Source organism: Scylla paramamosain, chromosome 25 (assembly GCF_035594125.1).
Source record: "Scylla paramamosain isolate STU-SP2022 chromosome 25, ASM3559412v1, whole genome shotgun sequence".
NCBI classification, from domain to species: Eukaryota; Metazoa; Arthropoda; class Malacostraca; order Decapoda; family Portunidae; genus Scylla; species Scylla paramamosain.
The window spans coordinates 10,354,169-10,377,578 of record NC_087175.1 but is presented as its reverse complement, the minus strand read 5'-3'; the positions used below and the strand labels follow the sequence as shown (position 1 = coordinate 10,377,578).

Sequence of the window (23,410 nt, the reverse complement as noted above, 5' to 3'; positions counted from 1 at the left end):
AATACTGTTGTGCCCAGTTCATGTTCAGCTTGTCTCAGATCTCCCAGACAACTGATCTCACCTCCAATAAAGTTGATGGATCAGGAGAGAAAACAAAGACCACTGAACACTATGCAGCACACACAAAGAATTATTTCCTGGTCAATTAAGACACACAAACAATAACAACAACAAAATGGCCAGTAGCATTTAACTAAGGAACACAAGACAGACACACAAACAATAACAACAACAAAATGGCCAGTAGCATTTAACTAAGGAACACAAGACAAGAGTCAGCTTGACTCAGGAAACAACTCCAAGCAGATTGCCAATCTGCATAGACAGACAATGGAAGCAAGACAAAATAATCACAATGTGAGTGATGGGCATCTCTACAAAACACTAGAGAGATTTGAGAGCAATATTGTGGAGATACTTAGATGGCCAGAGCAAGATACTAAACTTTAAGATAGTAACTAATACCTAGTCCCTCCCCAACTCATATGACTTGTAAAAACAGAGTTACATTAATATATCAGCTCTCACAACAAATATGTCCTTCTCAAGTGAACGTGACTCACCAACTGACAAAGTGAAGCTGTGATGGGGGCTCATCTGTCAATACACCCTCCTCCCTGGAAGCATGAAGCCCACACTCTATGTGGCTCACAAAACTGTTACTCTTAAAAGCATTTTAACTTCAATAAATAATTTTACAAAAATTACTGGGGATGGTTGGAATTTTGTTCTTAGATACTGGACTACAGCTTTCACACTTTCATGGGTTTTAATTTCAACTCACTTCTACAACAGAAAATGGAAAAAATAAAAAAAGATTAACATGCAGCAGGAAATTTACACTAAAGACATGAAACTCACCAAGTTAACAGTGCCAGAGCTTTATTCAACCTCCCGACATAACTCAACCTCACTATAGGGAACACACAATAAGTTCATAACAAAAGGCAGGAACTTACTTAAATTAATATATAACATCACTTCCTGTAACATAAGCATACATATTTCACATGTTTCCACAGCTTTTCCTATTTTTTCCAGCAATGAATTCCTCATGCCTGCCCTGTAAATCAGCTTAATCTGTTTTCCTTTTCACTGTGTTGAAATTATTTATGGAATTTTACAGGCTTCTTTGCAACATCTCCCTCACTGTAAGAGAATAACACTTATCTCAAAATTCTTGCATTTGCTTATAGGAGCAACATGATGACCTATGAGGAAGTAAGGGTTTGTGAGGTGAGATCCAAGCCTGCCTATGCAAGTTAGTTAGAGCAGATGACTGCCTAACCACTCACTGCTCCTGCCTGCCTGCTGGACAATATATTCATTTGTATTCACTCTCTGCACTGCTGTTTGCAACTGTCTTAGTGATAATACAGCCAGAAAACAAGAGTCTTTCCCTCTTGCCACCTTCCATCAACATAACAATACCACTTCATATCAATGACTTATATTTCATATCCCTGAATGAATCAATCCCTCGTTAACTTTAGATACTTGGGGACACCATTAAATGCTGCTAGTACCTCGAGTTATGTCCTTAATCCGTTCCACGACCCAGGGTGCAACCTGAATTGGGCACAAGTCAGATCTTCATTTCCCATTGAAATCAATGGAAAATTAATTAATCCATTCCTGGTAAAAAAAAAAATAAAATAAAATAAAAAAAATAATATCACTTACATTGCAACCAAATGGATATAGAATGGTAGTAATATGAGGTATCTGAAACATAAAGGTCATAAAGTAATGTTAGTTACACCCTCTCTCTTTTTCTATGACTGATGACTCCTGGCTCCGGAGTAATCCCAAGCTACCTGTAGCATCAAGATCAAGACCACTCATATTTTGCAATGAATGAATGAAAGAATGAGATGGAACAAAAGAGCACTTTGGAATGGTACAAGGAGAAAGAGGCCCCAATGTATGAAAAGTGATACAATGGAAGCCTGAGTGGTGATCTTCTCTTCCGAGCTAGAGCACAGTGCATGGATGTGAATGCAAGAAATTACAGATGTCTGAGTCCTGCAGCAAAGTGTGCCAGAAGTCTGACACGGGAGAGGATGAGATGGTGGAGCATGTGTTGCTGGAGTGTGAGAAGTATGAGACAGAAGAGAGATAATGCAAGTGATTCTGACTGAGTTAGGGCATAATAACAATGAAAGAGTGGAAAATACAGGAAGGGAATAGATGGTGGTGCTTCTGGGACTGTGTAGTGAGACGAATGAAAGGATGATTGAGGCTGTGAGAGTTTCTGGAGAGGATATGATGTGCAAGATGTAGGGACAATTAGTGTAGAGGATACTGGTTGTTTTTTTGTTTGTTTTTTATCTGTTTGTTTTCAACAAGAGTTGCTGATCCAAAGGCCTGGATCAGGCATGATCCCAAGCCACCTGTAGCATCATGATCAAGATCAATGCTTTCCTTCTTTTTCAATGGTTATCACACTTTCCTTCTTCTCACCACTTGCACTAGCACTTTTCACTTGCTTGGGAGGCATTTTCAAGGTAGAATGATCACAAAGTAAGGGTGAAATAAGGCGCAATGCAAGATATGTCCAGCTGTATTGCCAGTACAATATGGTAACAATAATGAAAAAAATAATAAGGGAAATAAAATAAATAATAATAATAATAACTACACCAAGCCAACAAGCAACTGATATCACCTCATTTCACCTATGTATATTCTATATTCCTGATTAAAACACTTCCTAGTTAACTTTAGATACTTGTGGACACCATTAAATACTAACACTAAGATTGGATTACCAGTACAATACAGAAAAAAAAAAATGTTTATGCTCACTGTTCCTATCACTTCATATCACTTATATTTCAATCCATCCAGTCATATCTTCTTCAGTTGATGACGACACTCACTATTTTATATGGGTACATCCCTAAATGTAAATGATAAAACAACAGTTTTGTAACATTGCAAGCTGGGTCAGCCTCAGTGCTGCAGGTCACAAAAAGAACTGCGCAGCTGTGAAGCACACTAGCTGAAGTCACTCCCTAAACTGATTTCATTGCAGGTGGTATGGGCAGTGGTGGCTTGCTTCTTTACCCAGCATGAGAGTTATCCAGCTAAGTTAAAAGATTTTCAGCTGCTTGGTGTGGCCCATCCCTGTGTTTTTAACACAGAAATGTCTAGTTGGGAGACTCAAAAAAATATGAAAAATATGACCTATTGTAAAAAAAAAAAAAAAAAAAAATATATATATATATATATATACGAGTATGTATATATATATATATATATATATATATATATATATATATATATATATATATATATATATATATATATATATATATATATATACACACACACACACACACACACACTAGGGTACATGACAGTGCATGGTCATTATAACCTACAACTGCAATAATGCACTGAAATTTTTAATAAAAATTTAATCAAAATAACTAACCATTCATGCAAGCCCTGAAATTTTAATAAAAATTCAATTGGAATAACACACTAAAACTCACTAGCTATGCAAACCGTTGCTCACATATCCAGCACCTGTCCCTTACTCCCTTTTTTTCCTTTCCTCTCCCTTATTTTGTCATGTTTCAAACCTCCTCCCTGTCACCTCCCTTCCCCCTTATCTGTCAGAGATAATAGACAAGGGAGAGATACCTCATTCTCTCTCTCCCTCTCTCTCCCCCTCATTCATTTGGCCATTTTTGCTTCATCCTTTCTCACTCTTGTATATGTAATTCCATTTTCATTCTCTATCAGTCTCGTTCTATTCACCAATCCTTAAGTTGGTTGAGAGAGAGAGAGAGAGAGAGAGAGAGAGAGAGAGAGAGAGAGAGAGAGAGAGAGAGAGAGAGAGAGAGAGAGAGAGAGAGAGAGAGAGGGGGTCAGGTCACCACCGTGGAGGACGGACGTGTTTTCAGTGTGCTCCGCGCATTCAGATCAGTTCTTCAGTAACGCAAATCTCCATCTCTACGTGAAATGGCGGAACACAGGCTCATCAAGAGGCGTGATCTCCCGGGATATTGTCCTCAGCGATGGTGTGCCGTGTGTGGTAGGGCGGCTACCAAATCAGCCCCCTACGTGAGTTGTGAGGGCAGTAACGAATGTCCTAACGTGTGCCACACAGCTTGCCTAGGTGACAGAGAGACCTACACTTGTAAGGACAAACAGCAGCTACGTCATGAAGCCAGTTTAGCGGATGAAGTGGTCTACATTAGTGAAAACCCTGAAGTGGACCTTCCATCCACACCTCTACACGATGGAGTGGATGATGACGCGAGGCAACACCTGTCGCAGCTGGAGAAAGACGAGCTCGTCACCACTGTTATCCAGCTACAAAAACAGGTAATGAAAGATAAAAATGTGATTCAGTCTCTCCGTCTACAGAGAGACTGGATAATTAACAAAAAGGCACAATTGATAGACCTATTAGGGCTTATAGACGCTCTTACTGATGCGAGGGAGAATGAGGAAAAGACCGCCACCTGCTCCGTGGCGACAACAGCCACCCCTCTCTCAATCGCCAGAACTTGGGAAAACGCGTGTGCTTCCTCGGACCGCTGGAGGCAGTGGTGGAGATCAGGGAAGCCCAGACCTCTTAGACACGAGGCAGTAGAAGTAGAAGAAGACCCCACTACAAATACAGCTACCGCTGCTGCCACTTCCACCGCCATCACAGTCGCCGCAGCAGCATCAACACCTGCCGACTCCGACACTGACTCCGCCGCTGCCGCCACCAACACCACTACCACCACCACCAACATCAACAACAGGAGGAGGAGCAGCAGCAGCAACGACAGTAACAACAGGAACAGTATCAGCAATGGCAGAAACAACAACAACAACAACAGGAGCAGCAGCAACAAGAGGAGGAAGAAACGAGGTCAGCAGCGATTAGGACCTCACTCCGCCACACCAGGTGCGCGACCCAACCCTCTCGCACCCCAGCCCCACCCACATCATCTTAGATCCCAAAGGGACGTCAGAGGTGGAGACAGACACGCTGCGACTACTGCTCCCGCCTCGGACACACATCCGAGGTGTGTTACAGCCGCACTGCTGATATAAGGCAGGAAACGATTCTCAGAAGGGTCCTGACAGAAGGATGGAGAAAAGAGTTAAATCCTCAACCTCAGCTGCCCTTTCGAGACTCCCCTCTCCACCCCTACCCACCATCATGGCAACCACAACCCAGGCAACACCACGACTGGAGCCCACTCATGTGGCAGGGAAGGCAGTAACACGCCTCCCCCTGCCAAGGTAGCCCTAAGTCAAACCAGCGCCAAGGAAAAACAAAAGACTGGCCACCTCAGCCGACACCTGACTGTTGTGTGGGCGAACTTGAGGGGTCTTCGCACCAACCTTGGTGACCTCACCCACAACTTTGTCCTCCGACACAACGCGGACATTGTTGCCGTCACGGAAACGTGGCTCAGTGGTGAGGTGGAGCCGACGTTTGGCAACATCCGGGGCTACACAAAGTGGGTGAGGAAGGACCGTGAGCATAGAGCGGGCGGAGGCATGGCTGCCTGCTTCAAACACGGCCTCCAAACTCAAAAAATTGACGTGGTGCTGCCTGAAGGAATGGAGGCGCTGTTCTTCAGAGTGGTAATAAATGACAGCACAGGACTCCTCCTGTGTGTCATGTACCGTCCCCCAAGGCAAGGACGTTCAGCGCTGGATTTTCTAACGGAGGAATTGGACACTATGCTACAGCGGCACAAGTGTTCCCACGTCATGATTCTGGGGGATCTAAACTTCCACCTGGAGCAGGATGCCTTTAACAGCCTCCTGATGGTGCAGGGTCTGACGAACCACGTGTCCTTCCCTACACATGAGAGGGGAGGGTCGCTGGACCCTGTGCTAACAGATCTCCCTGACTCCAGCATCGTCTGCCATCAACTGGGGACGGTGGGCACCTCCGACCACCATGCAGTGCTGGCACGAGTCAAGCTGGATATAGCGAGGGAGGCCGCCGCCCCGCGCACTATCTGGCTGTGGGAGCAGGCTGACTGGGCATCCCTGAGACACGACATCGTTCGCTTGGACTGGGACGCCCTACTGATAGGCAACGCGGAGGAAAAGGCCCGTGCCCTCACCACCAAGCTCCTTGCCCTCCAGCAGCAACACGTCCCCAGCAGAAGGTACCTCGTTAGGCCTAATGACCCTGCTTGGTTTGGTTACCGATGCCGAGCGGCCGCTGAGGCTAAACACGAAGCCTAGGTGAGGTACAAACGTCGTCCAACACACTACAACTGGGCCCAACACCGTGTGGCGTGTAGACGGGTGACAGCTACCTGCAGGTGGGCGAGACGGCAGCAGCGAGAGGACCTGAGGCAAAAGCTCTGTGGCTCAGGGGTTGGCCACAAGACCTGGTGGAGGCTTGTCAAGGAGCAGCAAGGAACAGGCCGCCGCGACACTGTTCCTCCACTAACAAGGCCGGACGGGACAACAGCCACCAGCAGTGAGGACAAGGCTTCTCTACTCGCTGATTTTTTCGCAGAGAAGATGTCAGTCACTGATCCGGGTAGACGTCCACCTCACCTCCCTCAGGAAACAGACCACACCGTCGCCGATGTTCAGGTGACACGTGAACAGGTGGAGCGGCTGATGAGGGAAGTAGAGGAGAACAAAGCCACCGGCCCGGACGACATCAGCCCGCGGCTCCTCAAACGCTGCGCCAGTGAGCTGTCAGGTCCTCTCACCAGCGTCTTCAGGGCCTGCCTGATGAAGCACAGGTGGCCCTCTATATGGAAGGAGGCGCGAGTGGTACCAGCCCACAAGAAGAACTCAAAGTCTGAGCCCAGCAACTACAGATCCATCTCGCTGCTCTCCGTGGTGGGCAAGTTGCTGGAGCAGGTGGTGGCAGGTGTCATCTGTCATCACCTGAGTGAGCACAGCCTCCTCTCAGACAGACAGTTCGGCTTCCGGCCTGGCCGCTCAACTGCGGACCTCCTCACCCTCCTCTCCCAAGGCTGGCAGGATGCCCTGGACGAAGGTCTGGATACTCTTATGGTGGCCCTGGACATTGCTGGGGCCTTTGATAGGGTCTGGCATGCGGGGCTTGTAAAAAAGCTTTGCGCCAAGGGTATCCAGGGCAACCTCCTTGCATTGCTTGAGGACTACCTCCAGGGGAGAACCCTCCGGGTAGTCATCAATGGACAGGCATCCCAGCCGTTACCTATACAGGCCTCAGTTCCACAGGGTTCAGTGTTGGGCCCGATCCTGTGGAACATATACATCGATGACCTCCTGCGGCAAATCCCGACTCTGCTTGCATACGCCGACGACTGCAATCTCTCCCGCTCCTACTGCCGCTCTGACAGTCAGCGAGCTGTTAGAGAGCTAAATAGGCAGCTCAGGCTGGTGATGGAGTGGGGAGAGGCATGGCAAGTCAGCTTCGCTCCAGAACAGACGCAGGCCATGGTCATCTCACGGTCCCCAGCTGCCTCCCCAGCCGTCTCAGGCTGTCTGATTTTTGGAGGCCAGACACTTCCCCTCCAGGAACACGTCAAGTTGCTGGGAGTGACAGTGGACTGTGGCCTGCGCTTTGACCGCCATGTTGCTGCTGTTGCCCACCAGGTCTCCCAGCGAGTCTCTGCACTGCGTCAGATGTCAGGAAACCTCGACTCCCGGGGCATCCTCACACTGTACAAGGCTCAGATACGGCCTTGTATGGAGTACAGTGCCTTGTCCTGGATGTCGAGTGCCCCCACCCACTTGCAGAGACTGGATGCTGTGCAACGCCGTGCCCTGTGCTTGGTGGGGATGGACGGACAGCAGCAGCAGCAGCAGCAGCAGCAGCTGGAGGAGCAGACCGGAGTCACGTCGCTGGAGCATCGGCGGGACGTGTCGGCGCTGGTGGTCCAGCACAAGGCCCGGGTTCTGGAGGTCCCTCATCTCAGCTCAATAAGGCTCCCACCACGAGCTGTCCAGAGGGAGTCCAGGACCACCACCTCCAATGACATGCTGGTGCAAGTGCCTCGATCTTACTCGAGGCAGCACCAGCACTCTTACACAGCTAGAACCTCCAGACTGTGGAATGTGTTTACAGCAGCCACGAGTGATACACAGACAATGACACTCCAGCAAGTGAAAGTGACTGCACACAGGTGGCGTAAAACACAACCCCCCACACTAGTGCTGTGTTAATCATGTCTATATATATATAGTAGGATGAGTTCACTTTTTGTATATATTTTCTTCTTTACATTTAAGTATATGCTTTTCAAATAACAGCATAAAAAACGTGTTGTTTTAAGCCTGATGTAAATTTTGTTTAAATAAAAAAAAAGAGAGAGAGAGAGAGAGAGAGAGAGAGAGAGAGAGAGAGAGAGAGAGAGAGAGAGAGAGAGAGAGAGAGAGAGAGAGAGAGGGGCGGGGGCGCCCTGCTGCTGTGTCCTGTACCAACCTCAGTGACAGGGAAGCGAGCCGCTCAACTACCTCACCCACAACCTGGACAACCTCATGGCGGCTCACAACTGTCAGAACGTTGTGATTGTGGACAACCTCAACCACAACATTGTCTTGAGGGCATTTACTGAGCTGACAGTGGTGCAGGGACTTCACAACCATGTTGACTTCCCTACACATCAGCTTGGAGGATCTCTGGACCCTGTGCTAGCAGACCTGGCAGGTGACTGTGTCCAGTGCTGCCCACTGGACTTTGTGGGTACCTCTGATCACCTTGCCGTCCTCTCCACCATTAACCTTGCCCCAGCCCGTGAGGAGGAGCACCACAGGACCATCTGGCTGTGGGACCGCGCTGACTGGGAAGCTGTGAGATGTGCCCTTGGGGAGATTTCCTGGGACACAGCCGCACAGGACCTACGCAACGAGTCCAAAGGACCCGCCTTGGTTCGGATATTGTTGTTGTGCTGCTGCTGAACGCAAGTACAGTGCGTGGCAGCGCTACAAGAGGCGGCCCACCCAGCGGAACAAGGCCTTGCACCGAGCTGCGTGCAAAGCCATGACGCTAGCAGCGAAATGGGCCAAGGCAAGATGGGAGGACAACAGCAAGAGAATATTGTCTTCCAACCAGCTGGACCCAAAGCGATGGTGGAGTTTGGTGAAGGAAAAGCAGGGCGTCACTTCCCACGAATGTGTCCCGGCTCTCACTAAGCCGTGTGGGAACCTGGCCGTCACCAGCCAGGAGAAGGCAGACCTGCTTGCTCAGGTGTTCAGCGAGAAGATGAGGACGCCAGAACCTGACAGACAGCCACCACCTCTCCCACGCCTTGCTGCCTCAAGCATAGAGAGCATGGTCATCACGGAGGCCTCTGTTAGGGGGCACCTGAAGGAGGTCAACGTCAGGAAGGCCTCAGGTCCTGACGGAGTAAGCCCTCACCTCCTCAAACACTGTGCGGATGAGCTCACCACGCCTCTCGTGTTGATCTTCCGCCAGTGTCTGGTGTCCAGGGTGTGGCCGTCTCAGTGGAAAGAGGCAAGGGTCACACCCATCCATAAGAAGAAGGAGAAGCTGGAGCCGAACAACTACCGTCCCATCTCTCTCCTGCCGGTGATCCGCAAGATCTTCGAGAGGGTCATCGGAGAGCAGGTGACGAGGTTCCTGGACGAGCACCTTCACTCACCCAGGCAGTTCGGCTTCAGGAAAGGACGCTCCACCTCAGATCTGCTCCTTCTTCTCTCCAAATCCTGGCACGACGCCCTGGATGTCGGCCGGCCATCATTAGTGATTGCCCTGGACATCGCCGGGGCCTTCGACACAGTGTGGCATCGGGGACTTCTGGCAAAGTTGGAGCAGCTGGGCATCACCGGGGACCTGCTGCACCTGCTCTCCAGCTACCTGACGGATAGGAGTCTCCGTGTTGTGGTTAACGGCCACACCTCCGCCAGCTTTCCTGTAGAGGCCTCTGTTCCACAGGGGTCAGTTCTGGGACCCATACTATTGAACATTTACTTCAATGACCTCCTGCAGAGTGTTCCTTCAGCCAGTGCGTACGCAGACGACTGCACCCTCTCTTTGACCTACAAGAGAGGGGAGGCGCAGGCCGCAGTGCAGTCTGCCAACGCACTGCTCTCAGACATCATGGCCTGGGGCGACCAGTGGCAAGTCAAGTTAGCCCCCGAAAAGACTCAGACCATGGTGGTATCCCGCTCTCACGAGGACACGCATGAGGTGCGTGGAAGGCTGAAGATGGGAGACAACAACATCCCTCTACAGGACAGCGTAAACATCCTTGGCGTGGAGGTGGACTCGCGGCTGCTCTTTGACTGTCACCTCGAGGACGTGGCCCAAAAAGCGTCTCAAAAGGTGACACTGTTGCGGCGTCTGAGGCACCTCCTTGACTCCGGTGGCCTCCTGACCCCAGGTCAGGCCCATCACTCGCCAGCAACCGTGGCAGCAGCGACAACAGCAGCAGCAGCAGCAGATACAGGAGGATGGGCTGGTGTTGAGGGACACTCTGGATCATCGCCGGAAAGTTGCAGCGCTGACAGTGCTTCATAACGCCCAGATCCAGAATGTTCCTCACCTAGCAGACCTGAGGGCTACCTGGAGGAGATCTGAGCGCAATATGAGAACGGTATTGAGCAACGATCTCCTCTTGGAGGTGCCAGGGTCTTGCTCCAGCACCCACCAACGGGCTTTCTCCTCCGCCACTGTAGTGTGGTGGAAGACCCTCACGGCTGTGGTGGACGTACGACGTCTGTCCACACAGCAGATGAAAATGTTCACACACAAGTGGTTACGCATTCAGACTCTCAACCCTCCATAAGAAAGACACAAAAATATGGTCGTGTCTGACCTCCAGTGAACTTAACATATAGATACATATGACCTCTATTGTAAATACTGTATATAATATAACCATATCATTTCCTAGTTTATTAATCTATTTATTTGCTTATTATTTATACACTGATTTAATCACTGGTTACATACATATGCTTATACATCTTAGCAAAATATTAATATTTATTATACCACACACAGTAATGCTTTAAAATAGTTATACACGACAAAGATAACTTTAGCAAAGGCCACAATGAACATATGTGTTTGATAGTTTAAATAAAAAGAGAGAGAGAGAGAGAGAGAGAGAGAGAGAGAGAGAGAGAGAGAGAGAGAGAGAGAGAGAGAGAGAGAGAGAGAGAGAGAGAGAGAGAGAGAGAGAGAGAGAGAGAGAGAGAGAGAGAGACCATAGACCAGTGTTTCTCAACCTTTGTTGGTTGGCGGCGCACTAAAGACATGTTTTTAATTTGGCGACGCACCATCTCTTTAATTTCATAATTAATTAACCTTTTACTCTTTCACGGACGGTGTGTTAACCATAATATCTCAGTTACACAATATTATTGATGAAATAATAGGTGCAAATAAACAGCAGGAAACAGTGTGTACTGTAAATAAACTATTACTAAAAAAAATACATACCTTATCAATGAGACACCTGTGCCTGCCTGGATTTACATATCCTCTCTATGTTGGGAGGGACAGCTGACAGACACACTCTCATTTCCTCTTCAACAGAGAGCAAGTTACATCTTTTCTTAGTTTTTATATTTGTCAGTGCTGAAAATCCCAGTTCACACAAATATGAGGTCGAAAACTGCAAGAGTATTTTCTGGGCCTTTTTTGAAATATGTGGGTATTGTTTTTCCATTTCAATCCAAAAGCTTTCTAATGACATTTCCATATATTGCAGTCTTAATGTGCGGTCATTTCGGATATCAATTAGTTCCTCTTCTTCATGAGTGCTAAGTTGAGGCTTGTGTAAGGGATCGAGCACGAATGGATTTCTCAGCCAATCATAACTTTCAGTAGATATATTTGGGAAGTATTTTTCAATGCTCCTTTCTAGGCTTGTAAGGTGGTCTGTAATGAGTGGAACAATGTCTGTGTTGTTTGCTGCAGCAGTCTTTTGAAACATGTCAATATTACCTTCACTTGACCTGTCTTTCCAAACCTTGATTTTTTCTTTCATTGACTGCATTTTATCAGTGCATGTTAACATATTTTCATTTCTCCCTTGCATACTTACATTCAACTTGTTCAAATGCTCAAATATATCTGCCAAATAACATAATTTTGCATTCCAAATTTCGTCAGCCAGTAATTCGCAGAATTCTGTTTTCTCTTCAAGAGCAAAGAAAAGAAGAATTTCCTCTCTTAGTTCATGCACACGGGATAACACTCTGCCTCTTGACAACCACCGAACTTCCGTGTGGAGGAGAAGACCTTCGTGGGCAGATCCCATTTCTTCACAAAGACTGGAAAATAATCTTGACTGCTTTGGTCTACTTTTAATAAAGTTCACCATTTTCACGACATTATCAAGAACAAATTTTAAATCTTGTCCAAGTGTTTTAGCAACAAGAGCTTCACGGTGCAAGAAACAATGTGTGGTAATCAGAAATGGATTTTCCTTCTTCACTAAAGACACAAAACCCTTTACTGACCCCACCATTGATGGACAACCATCTGTGCAAATTCCTACACATAATTTCCATGTTAAGTCCATTTCTACCAAATATTCTGTCACTGTAGAAAATATTTCCTGTCCTGTTGTTTGACTTAGTTCTTTGCAGCACAAGAATTGCTCGGTTATTTTCTTATCATCAATGAAACGGATGAACACAAGTAACTGAGGTTTCCCTCCAATATCTGTTGATTCGTCTGCTTGTAAGGCAAACATTTTATCTTTCACCAGTTCACACACACTTTTCTCAATGTCAGATGACATATCCTAGATTCGTCTGCCAATCGTATCGTTTGAGAGAGGAATTTTTTTCACTTCTTTTTCAGCCTCATCCCCAAACAAAGTTTTCACTACAGAACAGCAAGCTGGAAGAAAATAGGATTCTGCAATTGAATGGGGTTTAATTTGTTTTACTGTTTGTTCTGCTACTAAATAGCTTGCTTTCTGTGCCTTTTCTGCTACCTTCACTTTTTTCTCAAACCCAAGACTTTGTTGTTTGTTTTCTTTCAAGAGTCTCTTAAAGTAATCTATAGGTTTCTGTGTCAGGTGACGATGCTTAGTTGATAAATGTCTCTTCATTTTCTGTGGAGTCATAGATTAATTTGATAACTCCAAGCCACAAACAACACATTTTGGTTTAGGGCCATTTTCGCTATCACAGCAAGTGAATCCAAGTCCAAGGTAACTGTCGTTATACATGCGAAATGACTTGCTGCGGCTACTTTTGCTGGTACCTGTCATTGTTTTAACTGATCTCAAGCCCGTCATATCACTTTTTCTGCTCGGACCCGCACAGCTGTACTCACTTTCAACTCTCACTTCATTTTCTTCACTTTCCACGATATGGCCTGGACGAGACGTCTCACTTTCACCAGGTTTTACTGTTACGTCACCATCAGTGCCTTCGACACATGTACGCTTTGACTTAATAATGTCCTCTGCAACTTCTTCTTTTTCTTCAGCACATTTACGCTTTTTTATGAGGTATTTCTCCATTTTTAAGCCTCGTTGAGCAACGAATGCAGTACGGCACTACGCGTTACGGGGAGTCAACTGTAGCACTGAGACCCCTTGGTCCTGGCCCTGGAGCTGCCTACCCAATGTTCTCGTTATATGTTGCCATATTAATTGTTACTAAAGGTTCATGCAAATCACATCATATATTCCATCTTGTATACAACCAACTGGTATGCATATGCTCAGTTTGTACACACATCTAAAATTTTTCACATGAACGTGTAAATAAGTAAAATAAGACAAGTGATATGGCAACTCAGGAATGCCAGCTGACTGCAGCTCTGATGGATGGGTACAGGACGTGTCCGAGTACTCGCGGCGCACCTATGTGATCCCCGCGGCGCACAGGTTGAGAAACACTGCCATAGACAGACACTGGGAGGAGGTCTGTCAGGGCTCTGAGTGCTGGAGGGATTGGTGGAATCCTGGTAGGCCGAAACAACTGCGGCACGCCCCTGAGCTCGCCATCCCACCCACCCAGCCCGGCAATCGAACACCACTGGAGGCTACTCCCAGCAGTACATCGTTAGCCGAAACCCCACCCCCACCCTCCTCTACACCTGTCTCCCTTCCTACAAGTTCCAGCTTAAACACCTCCACTTCGCAGACACACAGTACTGCAACCTCCACACAGAACCAAACCCACACCAATACCTTGCCAGCAGTACTACCAACTCCCCCAGCAACACCAGTACCAGCCCCAGCCCCAGCAGTCCCGGCTTCCTCCACGAGAAAAAGTATAAAAAAAAGAACTGGAACAGCAAGGTCAGAGGAGCCTGTACCACCCAGGGGGCCAGCCCCTCCAAGGAGACAGACCCCAGCCAAACCCACGCAGATTTGCCGGTACTGCAATCGGAAGGGCCACAGTACTGAAGACTGCCACACCAGAACTGCTGAACTGAGGCAGGAGCAACTGCTACGGTAGGTCCTCGCGGAGGGGGGATACTTGGTTGCTGCCTCCCCCTCAGTAACACCACACTTGCAGCCCTTTCCGCAGTCTCGCCCATTTTCAGCTCAGCCTGTTAACTGGGGCCACACCCAGGGCTGGCAATGGATCCCGCCTGGCCTTCGGTATCCCCAACTGAGCCCTGTCACACCACTTCAGGCCGGACCACAACTCCCTCCAACATGGTAAGGCCCGACCGCCACCGCCACCAATTCAAGGTTATCTCCGCCAATGTACGTGGTCTCTGAACGAACATTGGAGACCTAACCCACAACTGTGTAGTACGACACGGTGCAGATGCAGTTGTGGTGACGGAGACCTGGCTAAACGGAGAGGTGGAGCCATCATTCGGCAAAATAAGTGCTACACTCACGGGGCCATGAGAGACCGACAGGATAGAGCTGGAGGCGGAGTGGCTGTCTGCTTCAGGGAGGGAGTGCAGGCACAACAACTCGACATGGACACAGACAAGGACGTGGACAAGGTGATGTTCATCCGGGTTGTGCTGGCCAACCATTCTGCCCTCCTGCTGTGCGCCATGTACCACCCCCCTGGCAGGGGCCTGACTCGCTCCTGTACCTCACGGAGGCCCTAGATGTCCTCCTTGTGACTCACCGCTGCCAACACATCTTGCTTGTGGGCGACCTCAACCACCACCTGGAGCGTGATGCCAACGAGAACCTCCTGACGGTGCAGGGCCTGAAGGACCATGTGACCTTCCCCACTCATGAGCGGGGTGGGACCCTGGACCCCGTCATATCTGACCTGGAGGAGGACACACTCAGCTGCCACCAGCTGGGTCTCGTGGGCAGCTCTGACCACCATGCTGTCCTCACCCAGGTGGACATGGGTGTGGCTCGTGACGAGGCCACTACTCGCACAGTCTGGCTATGGGATAGGGTAGACTGGGGCTCCCTTCGCCGAGACCTGCACAGGACTGACTGGCCTTCCATCCTGCAGGGTGGAGCGGAGGTACAGACATGAGCCTTCACTTCCCGCCTCTTGGCGCTCCAGGAGCAACACGTGCCCCACCGTGAGTTCGTCGCCAGACCAATGGACCAGCCTTGGTTTGGCTACCGCTGCCGCGTCGCCGCTGAGACAAAGTATTCTGCGTGGCTCCGCTACAAGCAGAGTCCTACTCAGCACAACAAAGACCTACATCATGCGGCCTGCAAGAGGATGGTGACGACCTGCCGGTGGGACGTAGGGAGGTGGGAGGAGGACCTGTGGCGCCAGCTAGGAGGCCCTGGAGTGGGCAACAAGACTTGGTGGTCCCTTGTTAAGGGCAGACAGGGCCTCAACTGTCAAGACACTGTCCCTCCTCTCACAAGGCCCAACGGAACGGTGGCCACAGGCAGCAAGGACAAAGCCCAGCTGCTGGCCACCCTTTTCGCTGGGAAGATGGAGGTGGACGACCCTGAAAGGTCACCGCCTCTTCTGGAGCAGCAGTGCAGAGAGACTGTAACCAAGGTGGAGGTGACGCAGGGGTTTGTCGAGTGTCTGCTGCAGGGGCTCGATGTACAAAAAGCTACCCGTCCCGACAACATCAGCCCACACGTTTTTAAATAGTGTGCCCGCGAGCTGGCTGTCCCTCTCACCACAGTCTTCTCTACCTGCTTACGGGAAAATACCTGGCCCTTAGTGTGGAAAGAGGCCCGGGTAGTTCCCGTACACAAGAGGAGCTCCAGGTCTGACCCAAAAAATTATCGACCCATCTCCCTGCTCTCTGTGGTGGGGAAAGTGTTCGAGAGGGTGGTGGCGGATGTGGTGTGTCGCCACCTCCAGGACAATTACCTCCTCTCGAACCAACAGTTTGGGTTCCGACCTGGGCGGTCCACCTCCAATCTCCTCATGCTCCTCACCGGGGGCTGGCAGGATGCCCTTGACGGTGGCCTCGACTCTGTTGTGGTGGCCCTGGATATAGCAGGCGCCTTCGTCAGGGTCTGGCATGGGGGCCTTCTGGAAAAGCTGAGGGCAAAGGGGATCCAGGGTGATCTCCTTCAGCTCCTTGGCGACTACCTCCAAGGAAGGACCCTCCAGGTCGTTGTCAATGGGCAAGCGTCCGAGTCCCTCCCAGTGAGAGTGTCAGTGCCACAGGGCTCGGTGCTGGGGCCAGTCCTGTGGAACATCTACGTGGACGATCTTCTCCGACAGCTGCCAGTGGTCTCAGCTTATGCTGACGATTGCACTCTCTCCTGTACCTACCCTCGACATGAAAGTGTGCGTGCTGCTGAAGAGATCAATCAGCAGCTTGGGGTGATACAGGAGTGGGGGGCACGCTGGCAGGTGACCTTTGCTCTGGAGAAGACACAGGCAATGGTAGTCTCTCGATCCCCCGCTGCCGAGCCAGCAGTGGAGGGAGGGCTACACTTTGGTGGCCTTCCTCTCAAACTCCAGGAGTCTGTCAAGATTCTGGGGGTGGAGGTGGATCGAGGGCTGCAGTTTGACCGCCACATCAAACACATTGCCCTTAAGGCCTCACACCGAGTCTCCTCCTTGAGGAGGGTGGCCAACTTGCTCGACAGGAGAGGAAGGCTCTTGCTCTACAAGGCCCAGATACAGCCTTATTTAGAGTATGCCGCCCTCTCCTGGATGTCCTGTGCTGCCACACACATCAGCAAACTCAACGGCATCCAGCGACGGGCACTGCGACTGGTGGAAGCAGCAGGTGCCCCAGCCCATCCTGAGGCTCCCGTCGACACGCTAGAACACCACAGGAACGTGGCGGCCCTTGTGGTGTTCCACAAGACACAGGTGCAGGATGTGCCACATCTGGTGAGACTACGGCTGCCCACCAGAGTCACCTCACGGGACACGAGAACGGTGTTATCCAGTGGTGACTCAGTGGAAGTGCTATGTTCCCACTCCAGCCAACACCAGCGCACCTTTTGGGGGAAAGTCTCCAGACTGTGGAACGTCTTCGTGTCCTCCGTCCCTGATATCAGGGGGATGAATACCCAGGACGTGAAGTTAGCAGCACACCACTGGAGGGGCTTGTTCCCAACCCCCCTACTAACAATATTAGCATAAGGCCATAAAGAATGTATATATATGTATATATCTTTATATTTATATTTGTGTGTTGTGTTTCACCCCTAAAATAGGTTGCACACAGTAGTGTGCCTTTGGGTGATAATGTACCTATGTTTAAATAAAAAAAAATAAAATAAAAAAGAGAGAGAGAGAGAGAGAGAGAGAGAGAGAGAGAGAGAGAGAGAGAGAGAGAGAGAGAGAGAGAGAGAGAGAGAGAGAGAGAGAGAGAGAGAGGGGACTTTGCGGAATTTACTCTATGTTTGATGCCAACAGTCGGTTAATGTGACCAATACTTGTCAAAGTAGCACGAAACTCGGGGTGCTAATGCACAAAACCTGGGATGCTAGGACTGGGATTAGGACTAAGACTAGGCGTGAAACTCAGGAGGGTACTGTATGTATTTGTTGTGTAATCTCAAACATAATAGTGCAAATGTGCTCATTTTGATGTATTTTTTAAATTGTAGAATTTTTTATATTATTTTCTGGTTCCCTGGAACCAAATAATTTTTTTCCACGGGTTCTTCAGTTGCCATAATGCACATTTGCCATAACGAGTGGTATATTAGAATGAATCATGTTTGTTGTTGTGTACCCTACTCTATATATATGGTAGGTAAATGTATTCCCTATTATTTCACAAAGATTTATGGCAAAAAACACAATGGTTTCTGTATAAATCCAATTTAAATGTCCCATGCTCAGCCACATGGTTTGTTTACATTAGTAGCTTGTCTTTTTTTCTCAAAAAATACAAAAAAATGTAAAAATCTTTCAATTTTTTGGGTGAACATGATATGGTAATACTTAGAAGGAGCAAGTGTGGTGCTCTCAGCTCAGTATAGTGCTCTCACTTTTGGGGAATTTGTCCCCAGATTGGGAAATATGAACTATTTTGGAGAAAATCTAGGGAAATAGATTTTCTAGGGAATTTCTGGGGATTTGTTTAAGTTTTTAGTGAAAATTTAGTGAAATTTGTATGCACAATTTAAACATATTAGAGAAAGATTAAACATTAGCATTTAAAAAAAAAACCCTGTTTTTGGCATGCTTTTGGCAGTAAATTCAACACTGACAATTCTGACTGGCTACTGGTTACTGTGTTCAAGCAATCAAAACATAAAAGAGGCAGCTGACTCCCGCCATTAGAGGAAGCCTCCAAGAGTGTCTTTACATTAATGCGGAGCAGCTGACTGATGTCCCTGTGGGTTGTGATATCTGATTTGTATAAGGTAAGGATCAGTAGCTGTGATATTATTCATAAAAAAAATTTACAAGATACAAATCTTTACCAATATCATGAGAGTGGCCTATAAAAGATAATGAAGACCATATCATTTGCATTTCAACTATAAGTGCTCGGTAAATATGGCCAGTGTTGCCAGGTATCTCACCTGGTAGGGCCCCTGATTGGATGTATGGCTCTAAGCATGGTACCATAAATGTCACATTTTGCCACAAATCTGGTTTTCCTCGAAAGTTTGCCACTTTTCATGGAGAGAGAGAGAGAGAGAGAGAGAGAGAGAGAGAGAGAGAGAGAGAGAGAGAGAGAGAGAGAGAGAGAGAGAGAGAGAGAGAGAGAGAGAGAGAGGTGGAGGGGAGAAAAAAAAAAAAAAAAAAAAATATATATATATATATATATATATATATATATATATATATATATATATATATATATATATATATATATATATATATATATATATATATATATATATATATATATATATAAACAGCAGACAGTTTGCCATCTTTGTCAAAAATCCCTGACAGCCCTCCCAGTCACTACCTGCCAACAGACAAACTCAAGAATACTTTATAACAGTGGTTCTTATTTTTAATACCACGCTGCCCGTTAAAGTTTTTTCTTCCTCCATGCCCTCCCCTCTTTGCATCTACAAGTAAGATGATTTTTGTCTTTTTACAGAGTATAAATTGGTGAGATTACTGGTGCTGCTTCTTAGCTATTACATCTTGAATTATTGAAATACTTGACATCCTCTTGTTGAAAATAATATATATACAGCAGTGTATGTGACAACAAACATGATTCATTCCAATGTAGCATTTGTTATGGTAAATGTGCATTATGGCGACTGAAGAACCTATGGGGAAAAAATTGATTGGTTCTACTTAACTGGAAAATAACAAAAAACTCCAAAAAAAAAAAAGAAAAAAAAAGTGCACTACTACATTTGAGATAACACAATATATATATATATATATATATATATATATATATATATATATATATATATATATATATATATATATATATATATATATATATATATATATATATATATATATATATATATATATACAGCATCCTCCTGAGTTTTGCACCTAGTGCTAAATTCTTACCATCCTGGGTTTGGTAAATTATCATCCTGAGTTTTGTGCTGCTTTGACAAGTATCGGTAACATTTACCCACTGCCAGCATCCCACCCCACATATAAATCCCGTCTAAGTTGGAGCTCTCTCTCTCTCTCTCTCTCTCTCTCTCTCTCTCTCTCTCTCTGTGAAAGTAAGAAGAATTCTAAGGATTGCTAAATAGAATCAGACTGATAGAGAATGAAAATGAGTTATGTATGTGAGAAAGAATGAGAAAAGATGATCTGAAAATGTCATAAAATAAATGAAGGGGAGGGAGAGAGAGCAAGGTACCACTCACTTGTCCCTTATCTTAGACAGATAGAGATAGACAGGGAGAGAGGTTTGAGACAAGATGAAAAAAGGGAGAGGAAAGGGAAAAGGGAAAAGGGAGGAAGGGACAGGTGGCAGATAGGTGAGCAGCAGGTCGCACAGCTGGTGAGTTAGTCTTGCAAATTTCAGTTTCTTATTCCAAATAAATTTTTATTGAAATTCCAGTGCTGGCATGAGTGGTGAATTCATAATGCCAATTTTATTTCATTATTTCAATTAAATAATTATTAAAATTTCAATGCATTTTTGCAATTTTACATTATAACGACCATGCGTTGTCGTGTACCCTGTTGTGTGTGTATATATATATATATATATATATATATATATATATATATATATATATATATATATATATATATATATATATATATATATATATATATATATATATATAAATGAGGTTGTGAGGAACAGATCAAACAGGACCCTTATCTTCTTTATTGCACAACGTTTCACCATGTGCACATGACATTTTCAAGCTAAAAGCACATAAAATATAATAAAAAAAACAACAATCAAAACATAAAACTTAAAGATTATTACAATCAGAAACACATAAAAGAAAAACTAACTACTACACTACTTAACTACTTAACTTCCAAAGTAGAGCACATTCTGACTCCCTTCCCTTTTGTGGAGATCTCCATTCTTAGAGACTTCAATGTTCATCACCAACTTCGGCTTTCCTGTCCCTTCACTGACCATCCTGGTGAACTAGCCTTTAACTTTGCCATCCTCCATGACCTAAAACAATTGGTACAACACCCTACTCACATTCCTGACTGTCTTGGAGATATGCCTAACATTCTTGACCTTTTCCCAATCTCTAATCCTGCTTATGCTGTTACCCTATCTTCTCTGCTGGGCTCCTCTGATCACAATCTCATACCTGTATCTTGTCCTATTGCTCCTCAGGAAACCCCTAAGCAGAGATGCCTCTGACATTTTGCCTCTGCTAGTTTGGGGGACCTAAGGATGTATTTTGCTGATTTTTTTTTGAATGACTACTGCTTCTGTATCAGAGACCCGTCTGTGTGCCAAGCGCATAACATAGAAGATAGTGTCTGGTATGGAGGCATACATTACTCACTCTTTTCTCAACCTAAACCTTCCAAACCTTGGTTTAACATAGCTTGTTCTCATGCTATACATGATACAGAGGTGGCCAACAAAAGGTACTTGAGCCTTCCATCACCAGAATCTCATGTGCTTTGTATTTCTGCCCAGAACCATGCCAAGTCTGTTCTCCAACTAACCAAAAACTCCTTCATTTATGGAAAGTGTCAAAATCTTTCAAGATCTAACTCCCCTCGTAATTTCTGCATCAAGCCAAAAACATCTCCAATAACTTTGCTTCTTCTTTCCCTCCTTTATTTCAACCAGATGGCACCACTGCTATCACATCTATCTCAAAAGCTGAACTCTTTGTTCAAACCTTTGCTAAAAACTCTACCTCGGATGATTCAGGCCTTGTTCCTCCCTCTCCTATAACCTCTGATTACTTCATGCTACCTATTGAAATTCTTTGCAATGATGTTTTCTATGCCCTTGGTGGCCTAAACCCCTGGCAGGCTTATGGACCTGATTGGGTCCCTCCTATTGTTCTCTGAAACTGCGCCTCTTCGCTTGCACCTTGCCTAGTCAAACTCTTTCAACTCTGTCTGTCAACATCTACCTTTCCTTCTTGCTAGAAGTTTGCCTACATTCAGCCTGTTCTTAAAAAAGGGTGACTGTTCTAATCCCTCAAACTACCATCCTATTGCTTTAATTTCCTGCTTATCTGAAGTTTTTGAATCTATCCTCACCAGGAAGATTCTTAAACATCTATCACTCCTCAACCTTTTATCTGATCGCCAGTATGGGTTCTGTCAAAACTGCTCTACTGGTGATCTTCTGGCTTTCCTTACTAGTCTTTGTTATCCTCTTTTAGAAATTTTGATGAAACTTTTGCTGTTGCCCTAGACATATCTGGCACAAAGCTTTGATTTCCAAACTTCCCTCCTTCTATCCTTCTCTCTGTATCTTCATCTCAAGTTTCCTTTCTGACCATTCTATTGCTGCTGTGGTAGATGGTCACTGTTCTCGTGTCTATTAACAGTGGTGTTCCTTAGGGATCTGTCCTGTCATCCACTCTCTTCTTATTATTCATCAATGACATGCCCTACCATCACTTTTGCCCAAAAGGAGAAAAACTGTGGTGTTTTTACCAGAGAGCAATAGCACTGCAGCTGCCAAAGAGTGCTAAGGACCACAACTGCAAAAAGGTTTTCTTAGCAAAAATTCCTCACTGGCACTCATCATGGGTGTGAACAAGGATCTTGGAAGTCCAGAGCTGCTCAAGAGGTGCCTGAAGGGAGCTACACTAAACCCTGAGGTTATGAGCTCTTCAGGGTCAGGTTCCTGGTCAGGCACATGGCTTTGGAACACAATACTGGCTACAGAGGAACAAATATAATAGAAAAGATCACTGTTTCTGACGCCAAATTACAGAATTATCTCGAGAAAGGATAAGGAAAGAAGTCAGATTGCAATATCAAAGGCCAAAAGAAAAAAACCTGAGAAGAAGGACAAGGAATGCGAAGCAGAATATTACAAATAAATCTTGCTACAAAGAAGAAAATGGTGCCTTTTGACACCCTGACCTTTGAGTGAGTAATACCTCTTTGAAGGGGGGAACCAGGTGCCTATTCTAACTCTCTAGAAAGTAGAAGGTATAGGCAATGATATGGGAAGATTTTATACCAATCAAACCAACACAAGTGCCAAGACACTGACAACATGGAAAAAAAATCTTTGACAACCAATACCTCGAAAAGTGTATTTTCCGGTTTCAAAAACCATTACAGATTTAAAAAAAAAATCTGACTGTCTATTGTTTAATATCAAGAGAAAGTACATACAAAGGGTTATATTTTTTTATTGTTGTTTTTATTTTGTTCTGGAAAACAATGGAGATACAATGGATAAAAAATGGAAGGCATCACTTTGTTTTTTCATAACTATGCTGTAAAACTTAATTTTATCAGTAAAAATTGCAGACAAACATGCAAGGTTTCTATGGTATTTATTTTATTTATTGTTTTAAAATTAGTTGACTGAAAAACAAAGAATATAAGAGAAATTAAAGTTTTTTTAAAGTTACCCCTATATATCAGTAAGTTAGAAACCAAATTTAATAAAATTTGCATGATGTAATAAGGGAACATATACAAATAACGTACTATGATTTCAGACACATAGGGTATACCATTCACTCAAATGAAAAAACTAG

The 23,410-nt window shown here is 45.9% G+C and overlaps 1 protein-coding gene and 1 long non-coding RNA gene across 3 annotated transcripts in view; both read right to left on the bottom strand.

Moving 5' to 3' along the window:
• Positions 1–23,410, bottom strand: part of LOC135113200 (centrosomal protein 43-like) — a 155,151-nt gene that overhangs the window by 10,955 nt on the left and 120,786 nt on the right. The gene's annotated exons all lie outside the window — the stretch shown is intronic.
• On the bottom strand, positions 12,016–13,888 carry LOC135113198 (uncharacterized). The gene is made up of 2 exons (XR_010274747.1): positions 13,241–13,888; positions 12,016–12,817 (listed from the first exon to the last, which is right to left on the bottom strand). It is a non-coding gene; the product is annotated as an uncharacterized LOC135113198 (long non-coding RNA).